Here is a 22023-nt window from a genome sequence, read left to right as displayed (position 1 = left end):
TATAGTGGATAGCAAGGGCCTATTTCTCTTGGTGGAGGGGTCAATTACAAGGGGTCATAGGTTTAAGGTAGTTGGTGGAAGGTATAGAGGGGATATGAGGGGTAGCTTCTTCACGCAGAGGGTTGTGGGGGTCCGGAACTAGCTGCCTGGAAGGGTGGTGGAGGCAGAAACCCTCACCATATTTAAAAGGTGCTTGGATGTGCACTTGAAGTGTCGTAACCTGCAGGGTTACGATTATAGAGCTGGTAAGTGAGATTAGACTGGATAACCTCTTGTTGGCTGGCGCAGACACAATGGTAAGTACATCACGGAATCTAATTCAGCCAGAGTGATCTCCTGGACGGACTAGTTTCTGGATTGCCTGGATGGGTCGGAGAGGAATTTTCCCAGATTTTTTTCCCCAATTGGCATGGGTTTTTAATCTGTTTTTTTGCCTCTCCCAGGAGATCACGTGGCTCCAGGTGGGGTGGAGTGTAAAATGTTGCGATACATGGAGTACCGCAGTTGTGTGGGGCGGACTGGTTAGGCCAGATGCTCTACCTGTCTGCCATTGTTCATTGTTTATAGGTTTATATGTAACCTTCAGGGCTGCTGACCGAGGGCCGTGTGGCTCTTTGTCGGCCGGTGCGGACGCGATGGGTCGAAATGGCCTCCTTCTGCGCTGTAAATTTTTATGTTTCTAGTGTTGACATAAGCCATCTTTCCTGCATATTTCCAGGAGAGTGTTATGGTTTATTTTATTTTTTAACTTTATTTTAAGAAATAGTTGCTGAATTTCTTAATCTGTTTTAGCTGTTAACAAGGTTCATTCTTGACGATATAGTTGTTATCACCTTGAAATGCTGAGAGAGCAAAGTGATATATATAGTACCTGCATATTGTATAATTGGGACCAAGCATACTGTAGAAATTACACTCCAGGGTTTCCTGTTATACATAAATGTCATATTTGGTGAAGAATGTTGCTGACCATCTGAAATAAAAGCAACGATTACATTACCACACCAACTTGAGTGTCCATACTTAACAGTCTGGGATTACAGAGTCCACTGCCATGCTATGCACCAAATTTGGGAATGTTTCTCATCATTGTATTGCAGCATGGAGAGAGTGACTGTTCCAAGAACACCTGCATACAATCTCCCACATGCTGAAACCTCCAGACAAGTTTGTCATTCCAGCATGGAGGTGCTGAATGAAGCTCAACACTGACATTTGGCAGTGAAGACGTTAGTGTGGGGGCCGGCATTTAACCGGCCAAAGGGACTCCGGGACCGGCCCAGGACAACAGAGGGCTGGTGGTGCCCATTGAGCAGTGCCATGGGGCGTACCCTTCTACTGACTTACATTTTAGACTTTTAACCAACTTTTAATCTACTTTTAAACTTTTAATCAACCTGAGTAACTTTTTAAACAATTTGGGAAAACTTTAAAACTTTTTAACAACTTTTAAACAACTTGGAGAATTTTTCCTTTGAAACCTCTGGAGAAACTCTTAAATAACTTTGGAAAACTTTGGAAGAAACCTTTAAAACATCCCTCAGAACTCCAGTGGACAGGTGACCTTCCTAATGCCTGCCCCCCCAACCAAGCCTCGGGCCACCTACCATCAATGGCGCAACTCGCCACCGAGCTTGCGGCCAACATCTCGCCATAGGCAATTAGGCTCATACAGCAGTGCCTGGTCTCCAGTAATCTTGGACCCCTTGCCACTGGACAAAGACCTTGCTCAGCTAAGTCCGTGTGGTTGCCAGTGCGCAGCGGCCACCCCACGTTAAAAGAACTCACGCACAGGTATCTTCCACTTTGTCAACATGAAGTTTGGAACTTGGAATGTCAGGACCCTCATGGACAACTCCAACAGCAACAGGCCGGAACGCCACACCGCCCATGAACTTAGACGCTTTGACATCCACATTGCCGTCCGAAGCGAGACCCGGCGGGCAGGGGAAGGCCAGTTCAAGGAGGTTACACCTTTTTCTGGAAAGGAAAACCAGAGGAAGAATGACGCCTTCACGGAGTCAGCTTCGCCATCAAAAATTAGCTGGTCGACCATGTCAAAGACTCCCCCTGCAGAGTTAACGAACGCCTCATGACTCTTCATCTCACCCTATCCCGGAACCAATGCGCTACAGTCATCAGTGCATACGCCCCAACACTCGATGCAACGGATGAGACGAAAGAGGGTTTTAATTCCAACCTCGAGACATCCCTGTCCCGAGTCCCCACAGGCGACAAATTGATCCTCCAAGGTGACTTCAATGCCAGGGTCGGCAAAGACACAGCCCTCTGAATGGCAGAGAGGGGGTAGGGAAAGCCAACTCCAGCGGTACCCTACTCCTGACAAAATGTCGAGAACATGAGCTCCACATCACCAATAATCTGTTCTGCCAGAGGGACAAATACAAGGCATCGTGGCAACATCCTCGATCTAAACACTGGCACCTGCTCGACGATGTAATCGCCCTAGCCAGGAATCGCAAGGATGTGCGCATCACCCATGTCATGACAGGAGCTGACGACTGCTGGACGGACCACCGTCTTAGCCAATCCATCATCGACATTAACATAGCCCCAAAGCAGAGGGGACAGCAGAAGCAGTGCCTCAAAAAAGTCAATGCCGAGGCACTTAAAGAGCCAACTAAGAGAGCCCTATACAGCCAGCGCCTCACAACTAATCTGGCATGCCTTGATGACTGAGATGCTGAATTCCCACAGCGCTTGGTCTGCCCTCCAGACCCCATAACCAGTGTCTGTGAAGAGACACTTGGTCACTCAACCAGAAAACACCAGGACTGGTTTGATGAAAATGATCAGGAGATCCAAGGACTAATAGATCATAAGCGCAGAGCATTTCTGAGCCTCAAGCAACAACCCAACTCGGGAGCAGCAAAGCAACATTACAGGCAGCTCAAGGCTGACATCCAACAAAAAACCCGGGACTTAAAGAAGTGGTGGATGGAGAAAGCACAGGAGATGCAGCAACTGGCCGACAGCCACGCTATGCGAGGATTCTTCATCGCAGTCAAGGCCCCTACGGTCCAAACTCCCAAGGACCCACCCCACTGCTGGCCAAGAACAGGGAAACACTCATTAAAGGACACCAAGGCTGTCAGGGACCGCTGGAAGGAGCACTTCGAAGATCTCCTCAACTGAGACTCTGTCTTTGACTCGAGTGTTCTCGACTCCATCCCTCAGCATGCGACCCGCCATCACCTCAGTGAAACCCCAATGTTGCACGAGGTAGGAAAAGCCATAAAACAGCTCAAGAATAACAAGGCTATGTTAGCGGATGGAATCCCTGCTGAGGCGCTAAAGTATGGCAGAGAGGCGCTGTTGGCGCGGATACATGACCTCATCTCTCTCAGCTGGAGGGAGGAGAGCATGCCGGGAAATCTCAGAGATGCAGTGATCATGACCATCTTTAAAAAAGGGGACAAGTTTGACTGTGGCAACTACAGAGGAATCTCTCTGTTATCAACCACTGGGAAAGTTGTCGCTAGAGTTCTCCTCAACCGTCTTCTCCCTGTGGCTGAGGAGCTCCTCCCGCAATCACAGTGCGGATTTCATCCCCTACGGGGAACAAAGGACATGATCTTTGCAGCGCGACAACTGCAGGAAAAATGCAGGGAGCAGCGCCAGCCCTTATAGAGGCCTTTCTCGACCTTACAAAGGCCTTTGACACTGTCAACCGCGAGAGTCTATGGAGCGTCCTCCTCCGTTTCGGATGCCCCCAAAAGTTCGTCAACATCCTTCGCCTGCTCCAGAACGACAAGCAGGCCGTGATCCTTACCAATGGATCCATTACAGACCCAATCCACGTCTGGACCAGGGTCAATCAGGGCTGCATCATCGCTCCAACCCTCGTCTCAATCTTCCTCATTGCCATGCTCCACCTCGCAGTCAACAAGCTCCCTGCTGGAGTGGAATTAAACTACAGAATCTGTGGGAAGCTGTTTAACCTATGCTGCCTCCAGGCCAGGTCCAAGATCACCCCAACCTCTGTCGTTGAGCTATAGTACGTGGACGACGCCTGCGTCTGCGCACATTCTGAGGCTGAACTCCAGGATACAGTTGATGTATTTACTGAGGCATATGAAAGCATGGGACTAATGCTAAACATCTATAAGACAAAGGTCCTCCACCAGCCTATCTTTGCCGCACAGCACTACACCCCACTCACCAAGATCCACGGCGCGGCCCTCGACAAGGTGCACCATTTCCTATACCTCGGGAGCCTCTTATCAACAAAAGCAGACATTGATGTAGACATTCAACACCGCCTCCAGTGCACCAGCACAGCCTTAGGCTGCCTGTGGAAAAGAGTTTTCGAAGACCAGGCCCTCAAACCTAACACCAAGTTCATGGTCTACAGGGCTGTAGTAATACCCGTCCTCTTGTATAGCTCTGAGGCATGGACCATGTACAGAAGACACCTCAAGTCGCTGGAGATATATCACCAATGATGAGTCAGGAGGCGCAGCGGGAGTCGGAGGAGGCGGCCTATAAAAGGCCCAACAGTCGGGGAGCGGCATGGAGAGTCGGGAGGCCAGCTGGTGCAGCTGCAGGGAGAGAAGGCAAAAAAATAGAAAGAAATCGAAGGGTGACCTCACAGCCAAGGGGGTAAGTGATTGGCTGGTGATTGGTGAGTAGTTTTTCTTTTTCTTTTCCTTTATCAGTAAGTAACCTTTATCATTGTTGTTACCAAATTAAGTTAATCTAGAGGTTAAGTCATGGCAGGAGAGCTTGGGACACATGTCATGCTCCTCCTGTGCTATGTGGGTACTTAGGGACGCTTCCAGTGTCCCTGACGACTACATGTGCGGAAAGTGTACCCTACTGCAGCTCCCTGACAGGTTGCATTGCGGCACTGCAGCTGCGGTTCGATTCAGTCTAGAGCAGCTGCGATGCTGAGGATGCCGTGAATACCACGTTTAGTGAGTTGATCATACCACAGGTAAAGGTTAAACAGATAGACAGGAAATGGGTGACCAACAGGAAGAACAGTGGAAGGATCCCCTGCAGTAATCCCTCTCCAAAACAGATACACCATTTTGGGTACTGTTGGGGGGGGATGACTCATCAGGGGAGGGCTGTAGCAACCAAGTTCATGGCACCATGGGTGGCTCTGCTGCACAGCAGGGCAGGAAAAAGAGTGGGAGAGCTATAGTGATAGTGGATTTTATTGTCAGGGGAATAGATAGACATTTCTGCGGTCGCAATCGAGACTCCAGGATGGTATGTTGCCTCCCTGGTGCAAGGGTCAAGGATGTCTCGGAGCGGCTGTAGGACATTTTGGAGGGAGAGGGTGAACAGCCAGTTGTTGTGGTGCATATAGGTACCAACGCTATAGGTAAAAAACTGGATGAGGTCCTACGAGACGAATTTAGAGGGCTAGAAGTTAAATTAAAAAGTAGGACCTCAAAGGTAGTAATCTCAGGATTGCTACCAGTGCCACGTACTAGTCAGAGTAGGAATTGCAGGATAGCTCAGCTGAATACATGATTTGAGCAGTGGTGCAGAAGGGAGCAATTCAAATTCCTGGGACATTGGAACTGGTTCTGGGGGAGGTGAGACCAGTACAAACCGGACAGTCTGCACATGGCAGGACCAGAACCAATGTCTTTGGGGGAGTGTTTGCTAGTGCTGTTGGGGAGGGGTTAAACTAATATGGCAGGGGGATGGGAACCTAAGCAGGGAGAGAGAGGGAAGTAGAATGGGGGCAGAAGCAAAAGACAGAAAGAAGAAAAGTAAAAGTGGAGGACAGAGAAACCCAAGGCAAAAATCAAAAAGGGCCACATTGCAGCAAAATTCTAAAGGGGCAAAGTGTGTTAAAAAGACAAGCCTGAAGGCTCCGTGCCTCAATGCGAGGAGTATTCATAATAAGGTGGACGAATTAACTGCATAGTTAGCAATTAATGAATATAATATAATTGGCATCAAGGAGACATGGCTCCAGGGTGACCAAGGCTGGGAACTCAACATCCAGGGGTATTCAACATTCAGGAAGGATAGACAGAAAGGAAAAGGAGGTGGGGTAGTGTTACTGGTTAAAGAGGAAATTAACGCAACAGTAAGGAAGGACATTAGCTTGGATGATGTGGAACCTGTATGGGTGGAGTTGCGGAATACCAAAGGGCAGAAAATACTAGTGGGATTTGTGTACAGACCACCAAACAGCAGTAGTGAGGCTGGGGACAGCATCAAATAAGAAATTAGGGATGCATGCAATAAAGGTACAGCAGTTATCATGGGCGACTTTAATTTACATATAGATTGGGCTAACCAAACTGGCAGCAATACAGCAGAGGAGGATTTCCTGGAGTGTATTAGGGATGGTTTTCTAGACCAATATGTTGAGGAACCACCTAGAGGGCTGGCCATCCTACACTGGGTGATGTGTAATCAGAAAATCAGAAAGGACTAATTAGCAATCTTGTTGTGCGAGGCCCCTTGGGGAAGAGTGACCATAATATGGTAGAATTCTTTATTAAATGGAGAGTGACACAGTTAATTCAGAGACTAGGGTCCTGAACTTAAGGAAAGGTAACTTCGATGGTATGAGGCGTGAATTGGCTAGAATAGACTGGCGAATGATACTTAAAGGGTTGACGGTGGATAGGCAATGACAAACATTTAAAGATCACATGGATGAACTTCCACAATTGTACATCCCTGTCTGGAGTAAAAAATAAAACGGGGAAGGTGGCTCAACAATGGCTAACAAGGGAAATTAAGGATAGTGTTAAATCCAAGGAAGAGGCATATAAATTGGCCAAAAAAAGCAGCAAACCTGAGGACTAGGAGAAATTTAGAATTCAGCAGAGGAGGACAAAGGGTTTAATTAGGAGGGGGAAAATAGATTATGAGAGGAAGCTTGCTGGAAACATAAAAACTGACTGTAAAAGCTTCTATAGATATGTAAAGAGAAAAAGATTAGTGAAGACAAACATAGGTCCCTTGCAGTCAGTTTCAGGTGAATTTATAATGGGGAACAAAGAAATGGCAGACCATTTGAACAAATACTTTGGTTCTGTCTTCACAAAGGAAGACACAAATAACCTTCTGGAAATACTAGGGGACAGAGGGTCTAGTGAGAAGGAGAAACTGAAGGAAATCCTTATTAGGTGGGAAATTGTGTAAGGGAAATTGATGAGGTTGAAGGCCTATAATTCCCAGGGGCCTGATAGTATGCATCCCAGAGTACTTAAGGAAGTAGCCCTAGAAATAGTGGATGCATTGGTGATCATTTTCCAACAATCTATCGACTCTGGATCAGTTCCTATGGACTGGAGGGTAGCTAATGTAACACCACTTTTCAAAAAGGAGGGAAAGAGAAAATGGGGAATTATAGACCGGTTAGCCTGACATCAGTGGTGGGGAAAATGTTGGAATCAGTTGTTAAAGATGAAATAGCAGCGCATTTGGAAAGCAGTGACAGGATCGGTCCAAGTCAACATGGATTTATGAAAGGGAAATCATGCTTGACAAATCTTCTGGAAGTTTTTGAGGATGTAACTAGTAGAGTGGACAAGGGAGAACCAGTGGATGTGGTGTATTTGGACTTTCAAAAGGCTTTTGACAAGGTCCCACACAAGAGATTGATGTGCAAAATTAAAGCACATGGTATTGGGGGAAATGACATAGATAGAGAACTGGTTGGCAGACAGGAAGCAGAGAGTCGGGATAAACGGGTCCTTTTCAGAATGGCAGGCAGACTAGTGGGGTGCTGCAGGGCTCAGTGCTGGGACCCCAGCTGTTTACAATATACATTAATGATTTAGATGAAGGAATTGAGTGTACTATGTCCAAGTTTGTAGATGACACTAAGCTGGGTGGCGGTGTGAGCTGTGAGGAGGATGCTAAGAGGCTGCAGGGTGACTTGGTCAAATGCATGACAGATGCAGTATAATGTGGATAAATGTGAGGTTATTCACTTTGGTGGCAAAAACATGAAGGCAGAATATTATTTAAGTGGCGGCAGATTAGGAAAAGGGGAGGTGCAACGAGAACTGGGTGTCATGGTACATCAGTCATTGAAAGTTGGCATGCAGGCACAGCAGGCGGTAAAGAAGGCAAATGGTATGCTGGCCTTCATTGCTATGGGATTTGAGTTAAGGAGCAGGGAGGTCTTACTGCAGTTGTACAGGGCCTTGATGAGGCCTCACTGGAATATTGTGTTCAGTTTTGGTCTCCTAATCTGAGGAAGGATGTTCTTGCTATTGAGAGAATGCAGCGAAGGTTCACCAGACTGATTCCCGGGATGGCAGGACTGACATATGAGGAGAGACTGGATCGACTGGGCCTGTATTCACTGGAGTTTAGAAGGATGAGAGGGGATCTCACTGAAACATGTACAATTCTGACGGGACTGGACAGGTGAGATGCAGGAAGAATGTTCCCGATGTTCGGGAAGTCCAGAACCAGGGGACACAGTCTACGGATAAGGGGTAAGCCATTTAGGACGGAGACGAGGAGAAACTTCTTCACTCAGAGAGTTGTTAACCTGTGGAATTCCCTACTGCAGGGAGTTGTTGATGCCAGTTCATTGGATATATTCAAGAGGGAGTTAGATATGGCCGTTACTGCTAAAGGGATCAAGGGGTATGGAGTGAAAGCAGGAAAGGGGTACTGAGGTGAATGATCAGCCAAGATCTTATTGAATGGTGGTGCAGGCTCGAAGGGCCAAATGGCCTCCTCCTATTTTCTATATTTCTATGTTTCTATGTAAGATCCTGCAAATCCCCTGGGAGGACAGGCGCACCAACATCAGTGTCCTCGTGCAGGCTAACATCCCCAGCATTGAAGCACTGACCACACTCAATCAGCTTCGCTGGGCAGGCCACATAGTTCGCACGCCAGACACGAGATTCGCAAAGCAAGTGCTCTTGGGGATCTCTTTCATGGGAAACGAGCCAAAGGTGAACTGCGATAATGTTACAAGCACACCCTCAAAGCCTCCCTGATAAATTGTGACATCACCACTGACACCTGGGAGTCCCTGGCCAAAGACCGCCCTAAGTGGAGAAAGTACATCCGGGAGGTCGTTGAACACTTCCAGTCTCAGTGCCGAGACCGTGAAGAGGTCAAGTGCAGACAGCGGAAGGAACGTGCGGCAAACCAGTCTCACCCACCCCTTCCCTCGGCAACTGTCTGTCCCACCTGTGACAGAGTCTGTGGCTCTAGTATTGGACTGTTAAGCCACCAAAGAACTCATTTCAGGAGTGGAAGGAAGCCTTTCTCGATTCCGAGGGACTGCCTATGATGATGATGCTGAATGAAGTAATAAGACCATAAGAAGTTGGAGCAGAAGTATGCCATTTGGCCCCTCAAGCCTGCACCGGTATTTAATAAAATCATGGCTGATCTGATTTTGGGTTCAGCTCCACTTCCCTGCCCGCTCCCCATAACCCATCACTCCCTTATCGCTCAAAAATCTGTCTATCTCCATCTTAAATATGACCTAGCCTCCACAGCTCTCTAGTTCAGAAAATTCCACATATTTACGACTCTGAGAGAAGAAATTCCTCCTCATCTCAGTTCTAAATGGGTAACCCCTTACTCTTAAACTATGCCCCCTAGTTCTGGAATGCCCCATGAGTGGAAACATCCTCTCTGCATCCACCTTGTCAAACCCCCTCATTATCATATATGTTTCAATAAGATCACCTCTCATTCATCTCAACTCCAATGTGTATAGATCCAACCTGCTCAACCTATCTTCATTAGGCAACCCCCTCACCTCCGGAATCAACCTAGTAACCTTCTCTGAACTGCCTCCAATGTAAGTATATCCTTCCTTAAATAAGGAGACCAAAACTGCATGCAGTACTCTAGGTGTGGCCTCACCAATACCCTGTACAGTTGTAGCAGGACTTCTCTGCTTTTCTACTCTATCCCCCTTGCAATAAAAGCCAACATTCCATTTGCCTTCCTGATTATTTGCTGTACCTGCATACTAACTTTTTGTGTTTCATGCACAAGGACCCCCAGGTCCTCTGTACTGCAACATTTTGTAGTTTTTCTCCATTTAAATAATAATTTGCTTTTTTATTTTTCCTACCAAAGTGGATAACCTCACACTTTCCTACATTATACTCCATCTGCCAAATGTTTTCCCACTCACTTAGCCTGTCTAAATCCCTTTGCAGATTTTTTGTGTCCTCCTCACAATTTGCTTTTCCACCCATCTTTGTATCATCAGAAAACTTGGCTACATTACATTTGGTCCCTTCATCCAATTCATTAATATAGACTGTAAATAGTTGAGGCCCCAGCACCGATCCTGTGCCACCCCACTAGTTACCATTTGCCAACCAGAAAATTACCCATTTAACCCCACTTTCTGTTTTCTGTTAGTTAACCAAACCTCTATCCATGCAAATATATTACCGCCAACCCCATGAGCTCTTATCTTGTGCAGTAATCTTTTATGTGGCACCTTATCGAATGCCACCGTCTGGAATCCAAATACATCACATCCACTGGTTTCCCCCTTATCCACCCTGCTCGTTATATCCTGAAAGAACTCCAGAAAATTAGTCAAACATGATTTCCCTTTCATAAAACCATGCTGACTCTGCTTGACTATATTATGCTTTTCTAAATGTCCTGCTACTGCTTCCTTAATAATGGATTCCAGCATTTTACCAACAACAGATGTTAGGCTAACTGGTCTATCGTTTCCTGCTTTCTGTCTCCTTTTTTAAATCGGGCGTTACAGTTGCGGTTTTCCAATCCGCTGGGACCTCTCCAGAATCCAGGGAATTTTGGTAGATTACAACCAATTCATCCACTATCTCAGTAGCCACTTTTTTGAAGACCTAGGTTGCAGGCCATCATGTCCGGGGGATTTGTCCACCTTTAGTCCCATTATTTTACCGAGTACTTTTTCTTTAGTGATAGTGATTGTTTTAAGTTCCTCCCTCCCTATAGCCCAATCATTATCTATTATTGGGATGTTTTAGTGTTTTCTACCATGAAGACTGATACAAAATATTTGTTCAAAGTCTCCATTTCCCTGTTCCCCATTATTAATTACCCAGTTTCATCCTCTAAGGGACCAACGTTTACTTTAGCTACTCTCTTCCTTTTTATATACCTGTAAAAGCTCTTAATTTCTGTTTTTATATTTCTTGCTAATTTACTCTCCTACTCTTTCTTCCCTCTCTTTATAATTTTTTTAGTGGTCCTTTGCTGATTTAAAAAAATTCCCAATCCTCTGGCCTCCCACTGGCCTCCTTGGCAACTTTGTATGCCATTTTTTTAATTGGATACCATCCTTTACTTCCTTAGTTAGACACGGATGTTGAGAATTATGAAATATCTTCTGAAATGTCTTCCACTGTTTATCAACCATCTTACACTTTAATAATCTATTTTCCCAGTCCACTTTAGCGAATTCTGCCTTCATACCTTTGTCAGCGCCTTTATCTAAGATCAGGACACTGGTTTGATTTCCAACTTTCTCACCCTCCAAATGAATTTGAAATTCAACCATGCTATGGCCACTCTCTCTTAGAGGATTCCTTACTGAGAGATCATTTATTAATCCTGTCTCATTACACAGTACTAGATCCAAGATAACCTGCTCCCTCGTTGGGTCCACAATGTACCATTCAAGGATACCATCTCGGATACACTCTATACACTCTTCCTCAAGGCTACCTTGGCCAATTTAATTTGTCCAATCAATATGAAGATTAAAATCGCCCATGATTATTGCCGTACCTTTCTTACAAGCCTCCATTATTTCTTTATTTATGCTTCATCCAACAGTGTAGTTAGGGGGCCTATAGACTACACCCACCAGTGACTTATTTCCCTTATTATTTCTTATCTCCACCCAAACTGATTCTATATCTTGCAGTATTTGAGAGATCATTTGGAGAGGTAGGTCACTGCCGCTTTCTGAAGTAGCTAGGGACAGCAATTCCAAAGCTTCATGGGTAAAGTGCAGCCTCCTGAGATACAACTGATGAGAGTGCTTTGGAATGCCTGGGTACTGTCAAGGTAGTCTGGCTCTCCATCGGTGCTGTCGGATAAGCCTTTCATATGTCATATGTGACAGATTGATTTTTCACTGAAAACAACCTGAACTGCAGGGATTGATTATAACTTGGGTGGGATCAGTGCGTGGAGGGCCCAAAACAGGAGGGGCACCTAAAAATGATGAAGAAAGCGAGGTCCTGTTAACTTATCTTGGCCTCTTCTGGTCACTTGCGACTCTCGCCATGGTTCGACTATCAGAGTTGGTCCTGTGTGGGCGTTCTGAATGCCAACATCATCAGACCACGACGTTTAGATTAAAATTAGGACCCCGCCTGCATGTAGTGGGAGCCTCGTTCGACTTCAAAGTGGTGAAGATAAAATTGTTGCCGTGCAGTAAGTGGATTCCGACAAATTTAACCTCCCACTCACCGTTCCCGCCAGGTAGGGAGGAGATCTGAAAATCAATCCCGCAGAATGTGATCCCAAAACACTAAGAACAATTTGAAACGACTATTCAGCTTACTCAGTAAACTTGAAGCTGCAGCATTGGTCATAGGCCTTTATTCAAGGATGTTTTTCAGTTGTATGGTATTTTTTGTTTGTTAGTTTTTGGGGGGCTGTGTCAGCGTTTATGAAGCTGTTTGTCAGCTTTTCTGAGTTTTGCAGGTTGGCGTATACATTTTTGGGCAGTTTGAATATTAATAAGAATATAAATAAATGATGAGTGCTGGCATGCAGCCATTAATGCTAACAAGCAGTAACATATTCATGCTCGTTCCTGAATTACTGATGTTAAAGAATATTTATATTTACAGTGCCAACAGGCACATTGATAGAGATCTAGACAGCACAGTGACAAATTATCACATTTTGCTTTTTGAGAATATTAAGTGCTTGGAACGGAGCAGAAACTTAGCTGCAATTCCCAACCCTATGGTAACTTTTCTAATGTGAGATCAGAGATTATATTTTAAAAACTGGTAAATTCTACCCTACCCAAATGATTAAAACTCGATATATTTGGGATAATCGATGATCATAATGTGGTCCCCATATATGGTGAACAGTGCACGGGGAAACTACCTGTTGCTTTGTTTTTAAGTAATTACATCCAATAATGTATCCATTTCAGTGCTTAAAACAACAACCAGTTTCTAAAGTTGTTGCAAATCAGCAGTTTGTTCATTAGACTGTCTAAATTATTAATATGTATCTGAGGAAATGTTCTTTTCAACTGAATGTTCTGACAGAAATGATGTCTGGTAACTGGCATGTATTGTAATATTTCTGATTCCTTTGGAACAATTACGAATGCGAATCCCAGGCATTTGCAATTCATCAGGTATCAGTGATATTTTCATCCTTCCTGCTAGATATTACTTCTAATAAAATCCTGTACTGGCAAAACATTTTGAATTCATAATGGACATAATACCTACTAAAATAACAATATACACTCCAATTGCTTGGTGTGTAAATGCACTGTGTGGTGTGCTACTACTGTATACAGTCTAGGAAGATCTAGGGTTGTTCCCTGCCTGTACCAAGTTAACTGATCTCAATCAGGCAGCAGTGGGGTTGCTACATTTGGCCTCAGTATCATTGGGGTAGGAAGGGGAAAAAAATAACCAATGGTTCCTGTTCTTGATTGCTGTCCAGTAATCCCTCCTGCAAGTTCCTCTGCGTGTAGATCAGAAAAGGATACAACTGGGCTTAGATGCAATACTTCTCACAGTCATACAGTTTACTGACACAATTAGGACAATTTTACCATAACCTGCCTGCCGGAAAACTGATGGGATCGAGTGCTCCATTGAAGTCAATGCAGAGTAATATTGGGACGGGTGCAAAACCAGCATTCCACCCAATCCCGTGGGTTTCTCGCCTGGAGAGTTCTGTTAAAATTACTCCCATGTGTGAGAGAAAAGGAAGAGAAGTGGATACAGGAAATAATAGTTGGTCTATTATTTCTAGTTGGTGTGAGAAGGAAGAGGGATAAAAGAGCATGACAATTTCATGCATCACTGGCTTTCTTTCAGGTCTATATATAAGTGAAGAGGAGGGAGGGAGGGAAATGATTTTTGTGAAAGAACATTTTGAAGATGTGTGTGAATTGACTTGGGAGAGAAACTTCTGTTCAAACTAGGTCTTCTGGGCAGGTAGTGCAGGTAAAAACTCCCGCTGGGAATTCCTTAGGGCTTCTCTTGCTTTGCTGACATAACCCAGTTTTCACGTGTCAATGAGGCTTCTGCCAAACGCTCACTGAAGTTACAGCTGCGGATCATGAGGAAATCCCCAACATCTGAATCATTCAAGAAATAGTTAGATGATGTGACTGGAAGGATGAGCTAGATGGGTCTAATGGCCTCCCTTAGCTATACTTTGTAACCTGTGAGGAAAGGGTCGAATTTTCAGAGCTTGTTTGAGATGGGATAAATGCAGTTCAGAACTGTGCCCTGGCAATACTTCATTGCATCGCATGTGTGTGTTGTCAATATATGACACGTATGTTAAATATATTTATATTTATCTATTTATTAGGGAAGACTGTGGACAAATTCGAGATTTTGGCAAAAGAACCCATACCATCAGTAAAGTAATCATATAATTAAAGATCTTGTATCTAGCATGAGTTTGTGGAGTCACACCTTTTTCAAGTGACTCAAGAGGCATTCCACCTCAAAAATGTTCATAGGGCAAAATCATGGTTGGTAATATAACAGATAAGTGGTTGTTTGTGCCAGTCAAATATTGACTGTTTGACTAGATGTAAAGGAATCAAAAATATATCAATAAAAAAGCCTTGAGGAATGAACATCAGGAAAGAAAAAATATGATTTTTTTTAATATGTTATACGTTTTGAGTTATTAAATAATAATCCTCAGTTAATGGTTTTTCATGTTTTTTATTAGGTCACTGAAGGGAACTGTTTTTATCAGCAAGAGCAGAATTAAATAATCGAGTATCATTGGGGCAAACCTGGCCTGTTCATGGCTTTGGGACTCATTAAAATACCTCAGTCAGCCAGGCAGGGGGCCAGAATGAATGACTACTTGTTTAGGTGCTGGTCGTTAAAGACTCAACAACAGGGAAAAAATTCGCTGGGCAGTGCTACACCAACGATTGCTTCAACAAGAACCTGCAAATCCAGCAAAACAAGTAAAGGTCAATCATTGAAAACAAAGGCAGAAGATTTTTCAGGTGGGGAACGGAAAATAAACGAGTAAAATAACTGCATCGAAAGCAAATACTGCAACTCTGCTGTGGGAGGTAGAGCAAAAAATATATATTTTATTATGTTAATATCTAGGAATAAAAGGCTGGGGAAGCAGGAACAGTTACTTCAGCAGGTGTGGAAAAATACCTGTGAGCCTTGAATCGTTTAGCATCAGTAAAATGTGTACATATTTTTCACCGTGTGTCTGTCATGTAATATTTTGCTTCAGTAAACTTGTTGTGATGGGTGAACCACATTTAAGCTGTAGCAAAACCACAGTAGATACTAGACTACTTAGAATCAATGCCACAAGTGATCTACTAGTGCATTGCAAAGAAATAGAAAGATTGGAGGTGATACTCCAACTTGCCAGCAGTATGTTATGCAGCAATAATCGCATTAAGATCATAAAATATGGAATAAGATAAGAACATTTGACTCCTCAAGCACACTCCTCCCACAGGCCATGGGGGCTGCACACCAACTAGCTGATCTCTTGAGGGAATATTCTAAATATACTTTCTGCTTCCCATAGGTAATCTAGTAAGACTCCAGCTATAGTATTCAATACTGCCTTCTTGCCTTCAGATATTTTCTCTCCTTTTCCAGAACCCATTAACACAGAGACCATTGTGTCCTGTGGAATGTTTTGATCAGTCCAGTCCTTATAACCTCCAATCTTGTGGCTTTTAACAAAGATAGTATTTGAAAAGAACCCTGTACGATTATTTACCATGCAATGCAAAGGTTTCAGTCAATCTGGAGCGATCAGCAATGCTAATTAAGTATTTCGTTACAATTCAACAATAATTGATTAAATGTCAGCGAAAAAAAAAATCAATCTAACCACGTTTCGATCATTGTGAACTTCATATTGGAACAATCATGCAATTTATGGGGCACCCTTCTTTCCAAAGATCATTGGTGCACTAAAGAGAGTTCAAAAGAAGGGTAATAAGAATGAATTCAGGATTTACTGCTTTAAGTTACGAAGAAGCACTCACCGAATTGAACTTGCCTACAATGGAGAAAAGGAGATTGAGGAGAGATTCTGCTGAGAGGTAGAGGTAAAATAAACTATTTAATTTGGATTGCGAGCATAAAACTGGAAAACACACATACAAAATTAATAAGCCTCAAGGAAGACTAAGCATTAGAGAAAGAAGTTGTACTTGTATAGGGCCTTTCATAAATTTAGAATGTCCCAAAGCATTTCACAGCCAATTAATTACTTTTGAAGTGTAGTCAGCAGCCAATTTACACATAACAAGGTCCAAAAGCAACGAAATAAATGACCAGTGGTGTTGTTGGTTGATGGATAAATATCAAAGCTATCAAAAAAACTTCCCTTCTCTTCTTTGATCAGTGCCATGGAGCTTTTACATCCAACTAAGAGGGCAGACAGTTTCTCATCTAATATATGACACTTCTAACAGTGAAGCAGTCCCTCAATACTCCACTGAATTGTCAGTCTAGTTTATGTGCTCAAGTCTCTGGCGTGACGTGCTAGCACTGAGCCAAGGCTGTCATTTGGCATAAAACTGTATGAACTGAATAGGGCATACATGGAGCAGACTCCCAGCAAAATTAGTTAGTGCTGTGTCAACTAATACATTTAAAAAAACTTGATAAATATTTTAATCGGGATGGGACTGAAGGTTATAAAGGCAAGTACAAATTTAAAAAATCAAATACTCCAAGGAATGCATTAATCTGGAATTCTGGATTCTGGATGCTGGAAACAAGCACATATCGACCGGGAACTTTCAACTTAGGTGGGGCATAAAACAAATTATATTGGTTCAGTCGCCCATTATGCACCTCGTTGGATAGGAAAATTGGGCAGGGTGTACAACACATGGCCATTCCGATATTGCCCGTGTTATGCCCCAGTTGAAGTTGAAAGCTCCACCCATCGTGTTTGAAATGCAACCTGGGCGGCAACAAAAGGAAGAATTTTGTTGGTATTTGACTCGAAGTGAACGTGGAATATAATCCAATTCTATAGCAGATTGTACAGGTCGATAGAAAGAATAGGCCAAATGACCTATTTTCATTGTATATTCTCCTCTGCTGAGCTAATTTATTTATCAACTGAACAGAAATCTAAAACAAATAAATAGTTCTCCCAATGGTGATGGGTCTTTTTTCCATTTCTTTCTAATTAGTATACGTTTGTTTTCCTTGCTGTATGTGATTTTACTTCTTCCTGTTATTTTTAGTTAATATTTCACTTTCTCTCTTCTTGTTTCACTTTGGTTCCATTAATTGACTTACTCGGAAATCCAGTGATACTGAAGGAAAATTGATGCTTTAGCTGCTGCCTTGGTAAATGTATCAGTCTGACATTCGAGGGCCTTTATTGATTGGATATAGTTCTATAGAGCTGATAAGAATATAACAGTCAAGGACAAGAGGAGGTCACTCAGCCCATTAAAGTTCAACCCTCCTCACATCCAATAGCATTTTGAATATCCTTAACTATTAAATAATTTGCAATCACATGTGCTTTATAAATTAAAAGTAAGAGAGTAGATCTCAACAGACAATTGCATCCAAGAAAAAAAACTATTCAGTTTTTGACCAGTATTTTCCTCAACCCACCACAGGAGGGTCAGAGCAAGACTTCTGTATGCCACTTTGACCCAATTGTGACCTATTTTCCTAGGTCGGAGTCATCACTTTTTACAGATGAGCTCCTGGCAAGATTTCCACCACTGTCAGGGAACATAAGATATAAGAGCACGAGTAGGCCGTGTGGCCCCTCAAGCCTGCTCCGCCATTCAATAAGATCATGGCTGCACATCTACATCAACTCCACATTCCCGCCCACTCTCCATATCCCTTGATTCCTTTTAGTGCCCAAAAATCTATCTATCTCAGTCTTGAATATACTCAATGACCGAGCAATCACTGCTCTCCAGGGTAGAGAATTCAAAAGATTCAAAACCCTCTGAGTGAAGAAATTTCTCCTCATCTCAGTCCTAAATGGCCAACCCCTTATCCTGAGAATATGACCCCTAGTTTGAGACTCTCCAGATAGGGGAAACAGCCTCTCAGCAGCTACCTTGTCAAATCCTCTGAGAATTGTGTACATTTCAATGAGATCACCTCTCATTCTTCTAAACTCCAGAGAATAAAGGCCCATTCTACTCAATTGCTCCTCACAGGATAGCTCTCTCAACCCAAGGAAGGAAACTGTCAGCTGCTACAGCACCTGAAGAGGGGAGGATCATTTAACGCAAGGTAGAAGAGCCCCAAATATCAGACTTCAATTCTTTTTCTGTTTAAGCCTCAGACTGTGCTAGGGCTAGGGGAGGAAAATGTGTTGGAGCAGGGAGGTGGAGATAGGCCTCCCCACCTGATTTTCCCACAGATTCTGGTGCTATCCCACCCGAGTTGGGAGGGAAAGAGTAGAAAATTCAGGTCTCAATGTATGAAACTCTGAAAATTATCTGCTGTGACTCATATTTGACTTCACTGATTTTATTGCATCTATTTGACAAATGAGAAAGAAATAAGGGTTATGGGTCTGGATTCTATCTGATGGATTGGTTCTTCAAACATTTTAGTAGATAATATTATATGCAGGCTGCAACATTAAAGCAAAACTCTAGTCAAAATGAACCAATTTCACAGATAAAATCATTTGAGTACTTAATGCAATCAAGAGAAATTAACTTAGATATTGTGGCTGATATATCTTTGATTAAAAAGCATGGATGGAGGCAGGTAAATGGACATTTTTTCAGGCTTGAAATGGCTATATAGGCATGGTTAACTTGCTACCAAAACACATCTTACTACACTAAAAAGGGACAAATCACTATCCTTTCTCTAGTTGCAAATGTAGTACTGAAACAAGAGCGGGGCTAAATTGGATAGCCCCCGAAAATTGGTACGTGGATCATGATGTGCGATTACCCCATTTAATATAATTCCAGGTAGCACACTAACTTCACAAGATCCTGCAAATCCATTGGCAGGATAGGTGCACCAGCGTCAGTGTTCTCGCTCAGGCCAACATACCCAGCATCGAGCATTGACCACACTTGATCAGCTCCGATGGACGGGCCACATCGTCTGCAAGCCTGACACTAGACTCCCAAAACAAGCGCTCTACTCAGAGCTCCGACACAGCAAGCGAGTCCTTGGTGGACAAAGGAAATGCTTCAAGGACACCCTCAAAGCCTGTTCATTATAATTATTGCTGCATGCATCCAGTGCTAACCATGCTGTTCATTGGCTGCACACATCAGTAACGGGCTCAATATTGTTACTTGCTCGCACTTCGTAAAGCTACCCTGCACTGCTTAAAGCTAAACTGCACCTCTTAAAGGGAAGGTGCATTGTGAATGTTTGAGGTACTGAGATCATTCGGAATCTTCTCTTCTTCTTAGGCAGTCGCTCGGAGTCGAGGATGACTTGCTTCCACACTAATATGAATTCTCAGGTGCCGGATGAGTCCAGTGCGGGACCCACAGTCTCTGTCAAAGGTGGGGCAGACAGTGGTTGGAGGGACAGGTGGGTGAGGTGCTTGGATTGTCGTGCGCTCCTTCCACTGTTGGTGCTTGGCTTCCGCATGCTCCCGGTGAAGAGACTCGAGGTGTTCGGCGCCTTCCCGGCTGCTTCTCCTCCACTTTGAACGGCCTTGGGCCAGGGATTCCCAGGTGTCGGTGGCTTTGAGGGTGTCCTTGAAGCGTTTCCCCTGCCCACCTGAGACTTGCTTGCCGTGTCGGAGCACTGAATAGAGAGCTTGTTTTGGGAGTCTAGTGTCGGGCATGAAGACGATGTGGCTGGTCGAGTGTGGTCAATGCTTCGATGCTGGGGATGTTGGCCTGAGTGAGAACACTGACATTGGTGCGCCTATCCTGCCAATGGATTTACAGGATTTTGCGTAGGCAGTGTTGGTGGTACTTCTCCAGTGATTTGAGGTGCCTGCTGTACATAGTCCATGTCTCTGAAGCATATAGGTGGGTGGGTATTACTATAGCTCTGTAGACCATGAGCTTGGTGCCGGGTTTGAGGACCTGGCCTTCAAACACTCTCTTCCTCAGGCGACCGAAGGCTGCACTGGCACATTGAAGGCAGTGTTGGACCTCGTCATCGACGTCAGGTCTTGTGGACAGTGGGCTCCCGAGATATGGAAAATGGTCCATGTTGTCCAAGGCCTCGTCGTGAATTTTGATAATCTGTGTACTGTGTGACGGGGGCAGGTTGGTAGATGACCTTTGTCTTACAGATTGTCTTTGTTTTAGTCATTCTGAATAGTGCTGTGCAACAAACAACAATGGTTGATCATGGGAGAGAAAGGGCTCTGAGATTTTCCGCTCAAAGTGGAGGGGAAGCATCCGGGTGCTGATGGAGGAGGTGGAAAGGAGGAGAGATGTCCTGTATCCACAGGGGGGCAGAAAGCCCTCCAGACACATGATGAGAAAGCCGTGGGAACAAATAGCCGCAGAGGTAAATAGCCCAGGAGTTTAGCTCCGAGAATCTGGATGCAGTGCAACAAGATGTTTAATGACCTCACAGGAGTGGTTAAGCTCAGTAAATGCATCTCCAAATGCCACGTCCGACCAACTGCACAAGTAGCCTCAGCTACTGCTCAATTCACCTACTGACAATCTCTATCAAACAGGACTCATACCTCACATTCATATGCTTCACCTCCCCCGCACACACTTAGAATCACAGAAATTTATAGCACGGAAGGAGGCCATTTCGGCCCATTGTGTCAGCACCAGCTGACCAAGAGCTATCCAGCCTAATCCCACTTTCCAGCTCTTGGTCCGTAGCCCTGTAGGTTACGGCACTTTAAATGCACATCCAAGTATCTTTTAAATGTGATGAGGGTTCCTGCCTCTACCACCCTTTCAGGCAGTGAGTTCCAGACACCCACCACCCTCAGGTCTCCCCTAAGCCTCCTCTGTTCCAAAGAAAACAGAATCAGCATCTCCAATCTTTCCTCATAGCAAAAATTCTCCAGTCCAGGCAACATTCTTGTAAATCTCCTCTGCACCCTTTCAAGTGCAATCACATCTTTCCTGTAATGTGGTGACCAGAACTGCACAGTCATCATCATCATCATAGGCAGTCCCTCGGAATCAAGAAAGACTTGCTTCCACTCGTAAAATGAGTCCTTCGGATGGCTGAACAGTCCAATACGAGAACCACAGTCCCTGCCACAGGTGGGACAGATAGTCGTTGAGGGAAGGGGTGGGTGGAACAGGTTTGCTGCATGCTCTTTCCGCAGCCTGCACTTGATTTCTGCATGCTCTCGGCGATGAGACGCGAGGTGCTCAGCGCCCTCCCGGATGCACTTCCTCCACTTAGGGTGGTCTTTGGCCAGGGACTCCCAGGTGTCAGTAGGGATGTTGCACTTTTTCAGGGAGGCTTTGAGGGTGTCCTTGTAACGTTTCCTCTGCCCACCTTTAGCTCATTTGCCGTGAAGAAGTTCCGAGTAGAGCGCTTGCTTTAGGATCTTGTGTCTGGCATGCGAACAATGTGGCCTGCCCAGCGGAGCTGATCAAGTGTGGTCAGTGCTTCAATGCTGGGGATGTTGGCATGGTCGAGGACATTAATGTTGGTGCGTCTGACCTCCCAGGGGATTTGTAGGATCTTGCGGAGACATCGTTGGTGGTATTTCTCCAGCGACTTGAGGTGTCTACTGTACTTGGTCTATGTCTCTGAACCATACAGAACGACGGGTATTACTACAGCCCTGTAGACCATGAGCTTGGTGGCAGATTTGAGGGCCTGGTCTTCAAACACTCTTTTCCTCAGGCGGCCGAAGGCTGCACTGGCACACTGGAGG

Source organism: Pristiophorus japonicus, chromosome 1 (assembly GCF_044704955.1).
Source record: "Pristiophorus japonicus isolate sPriJap1 chromosome 1, sPriJap1.hap1, whole genome shotgun sequence".
In the NCBI taxonomy this organism is placed as follows: domain Eukaryota; kingdom Metazoa; phylum Chordata; class Chondrichthyes; family Pristiophoridae; genus Pristiophorus; species Pristiophorus japonicus.
The sequence above is the reverse complement of the archived record's forward strand: the minus strand, read 5'-3'. Positions refer to the sequence as shown.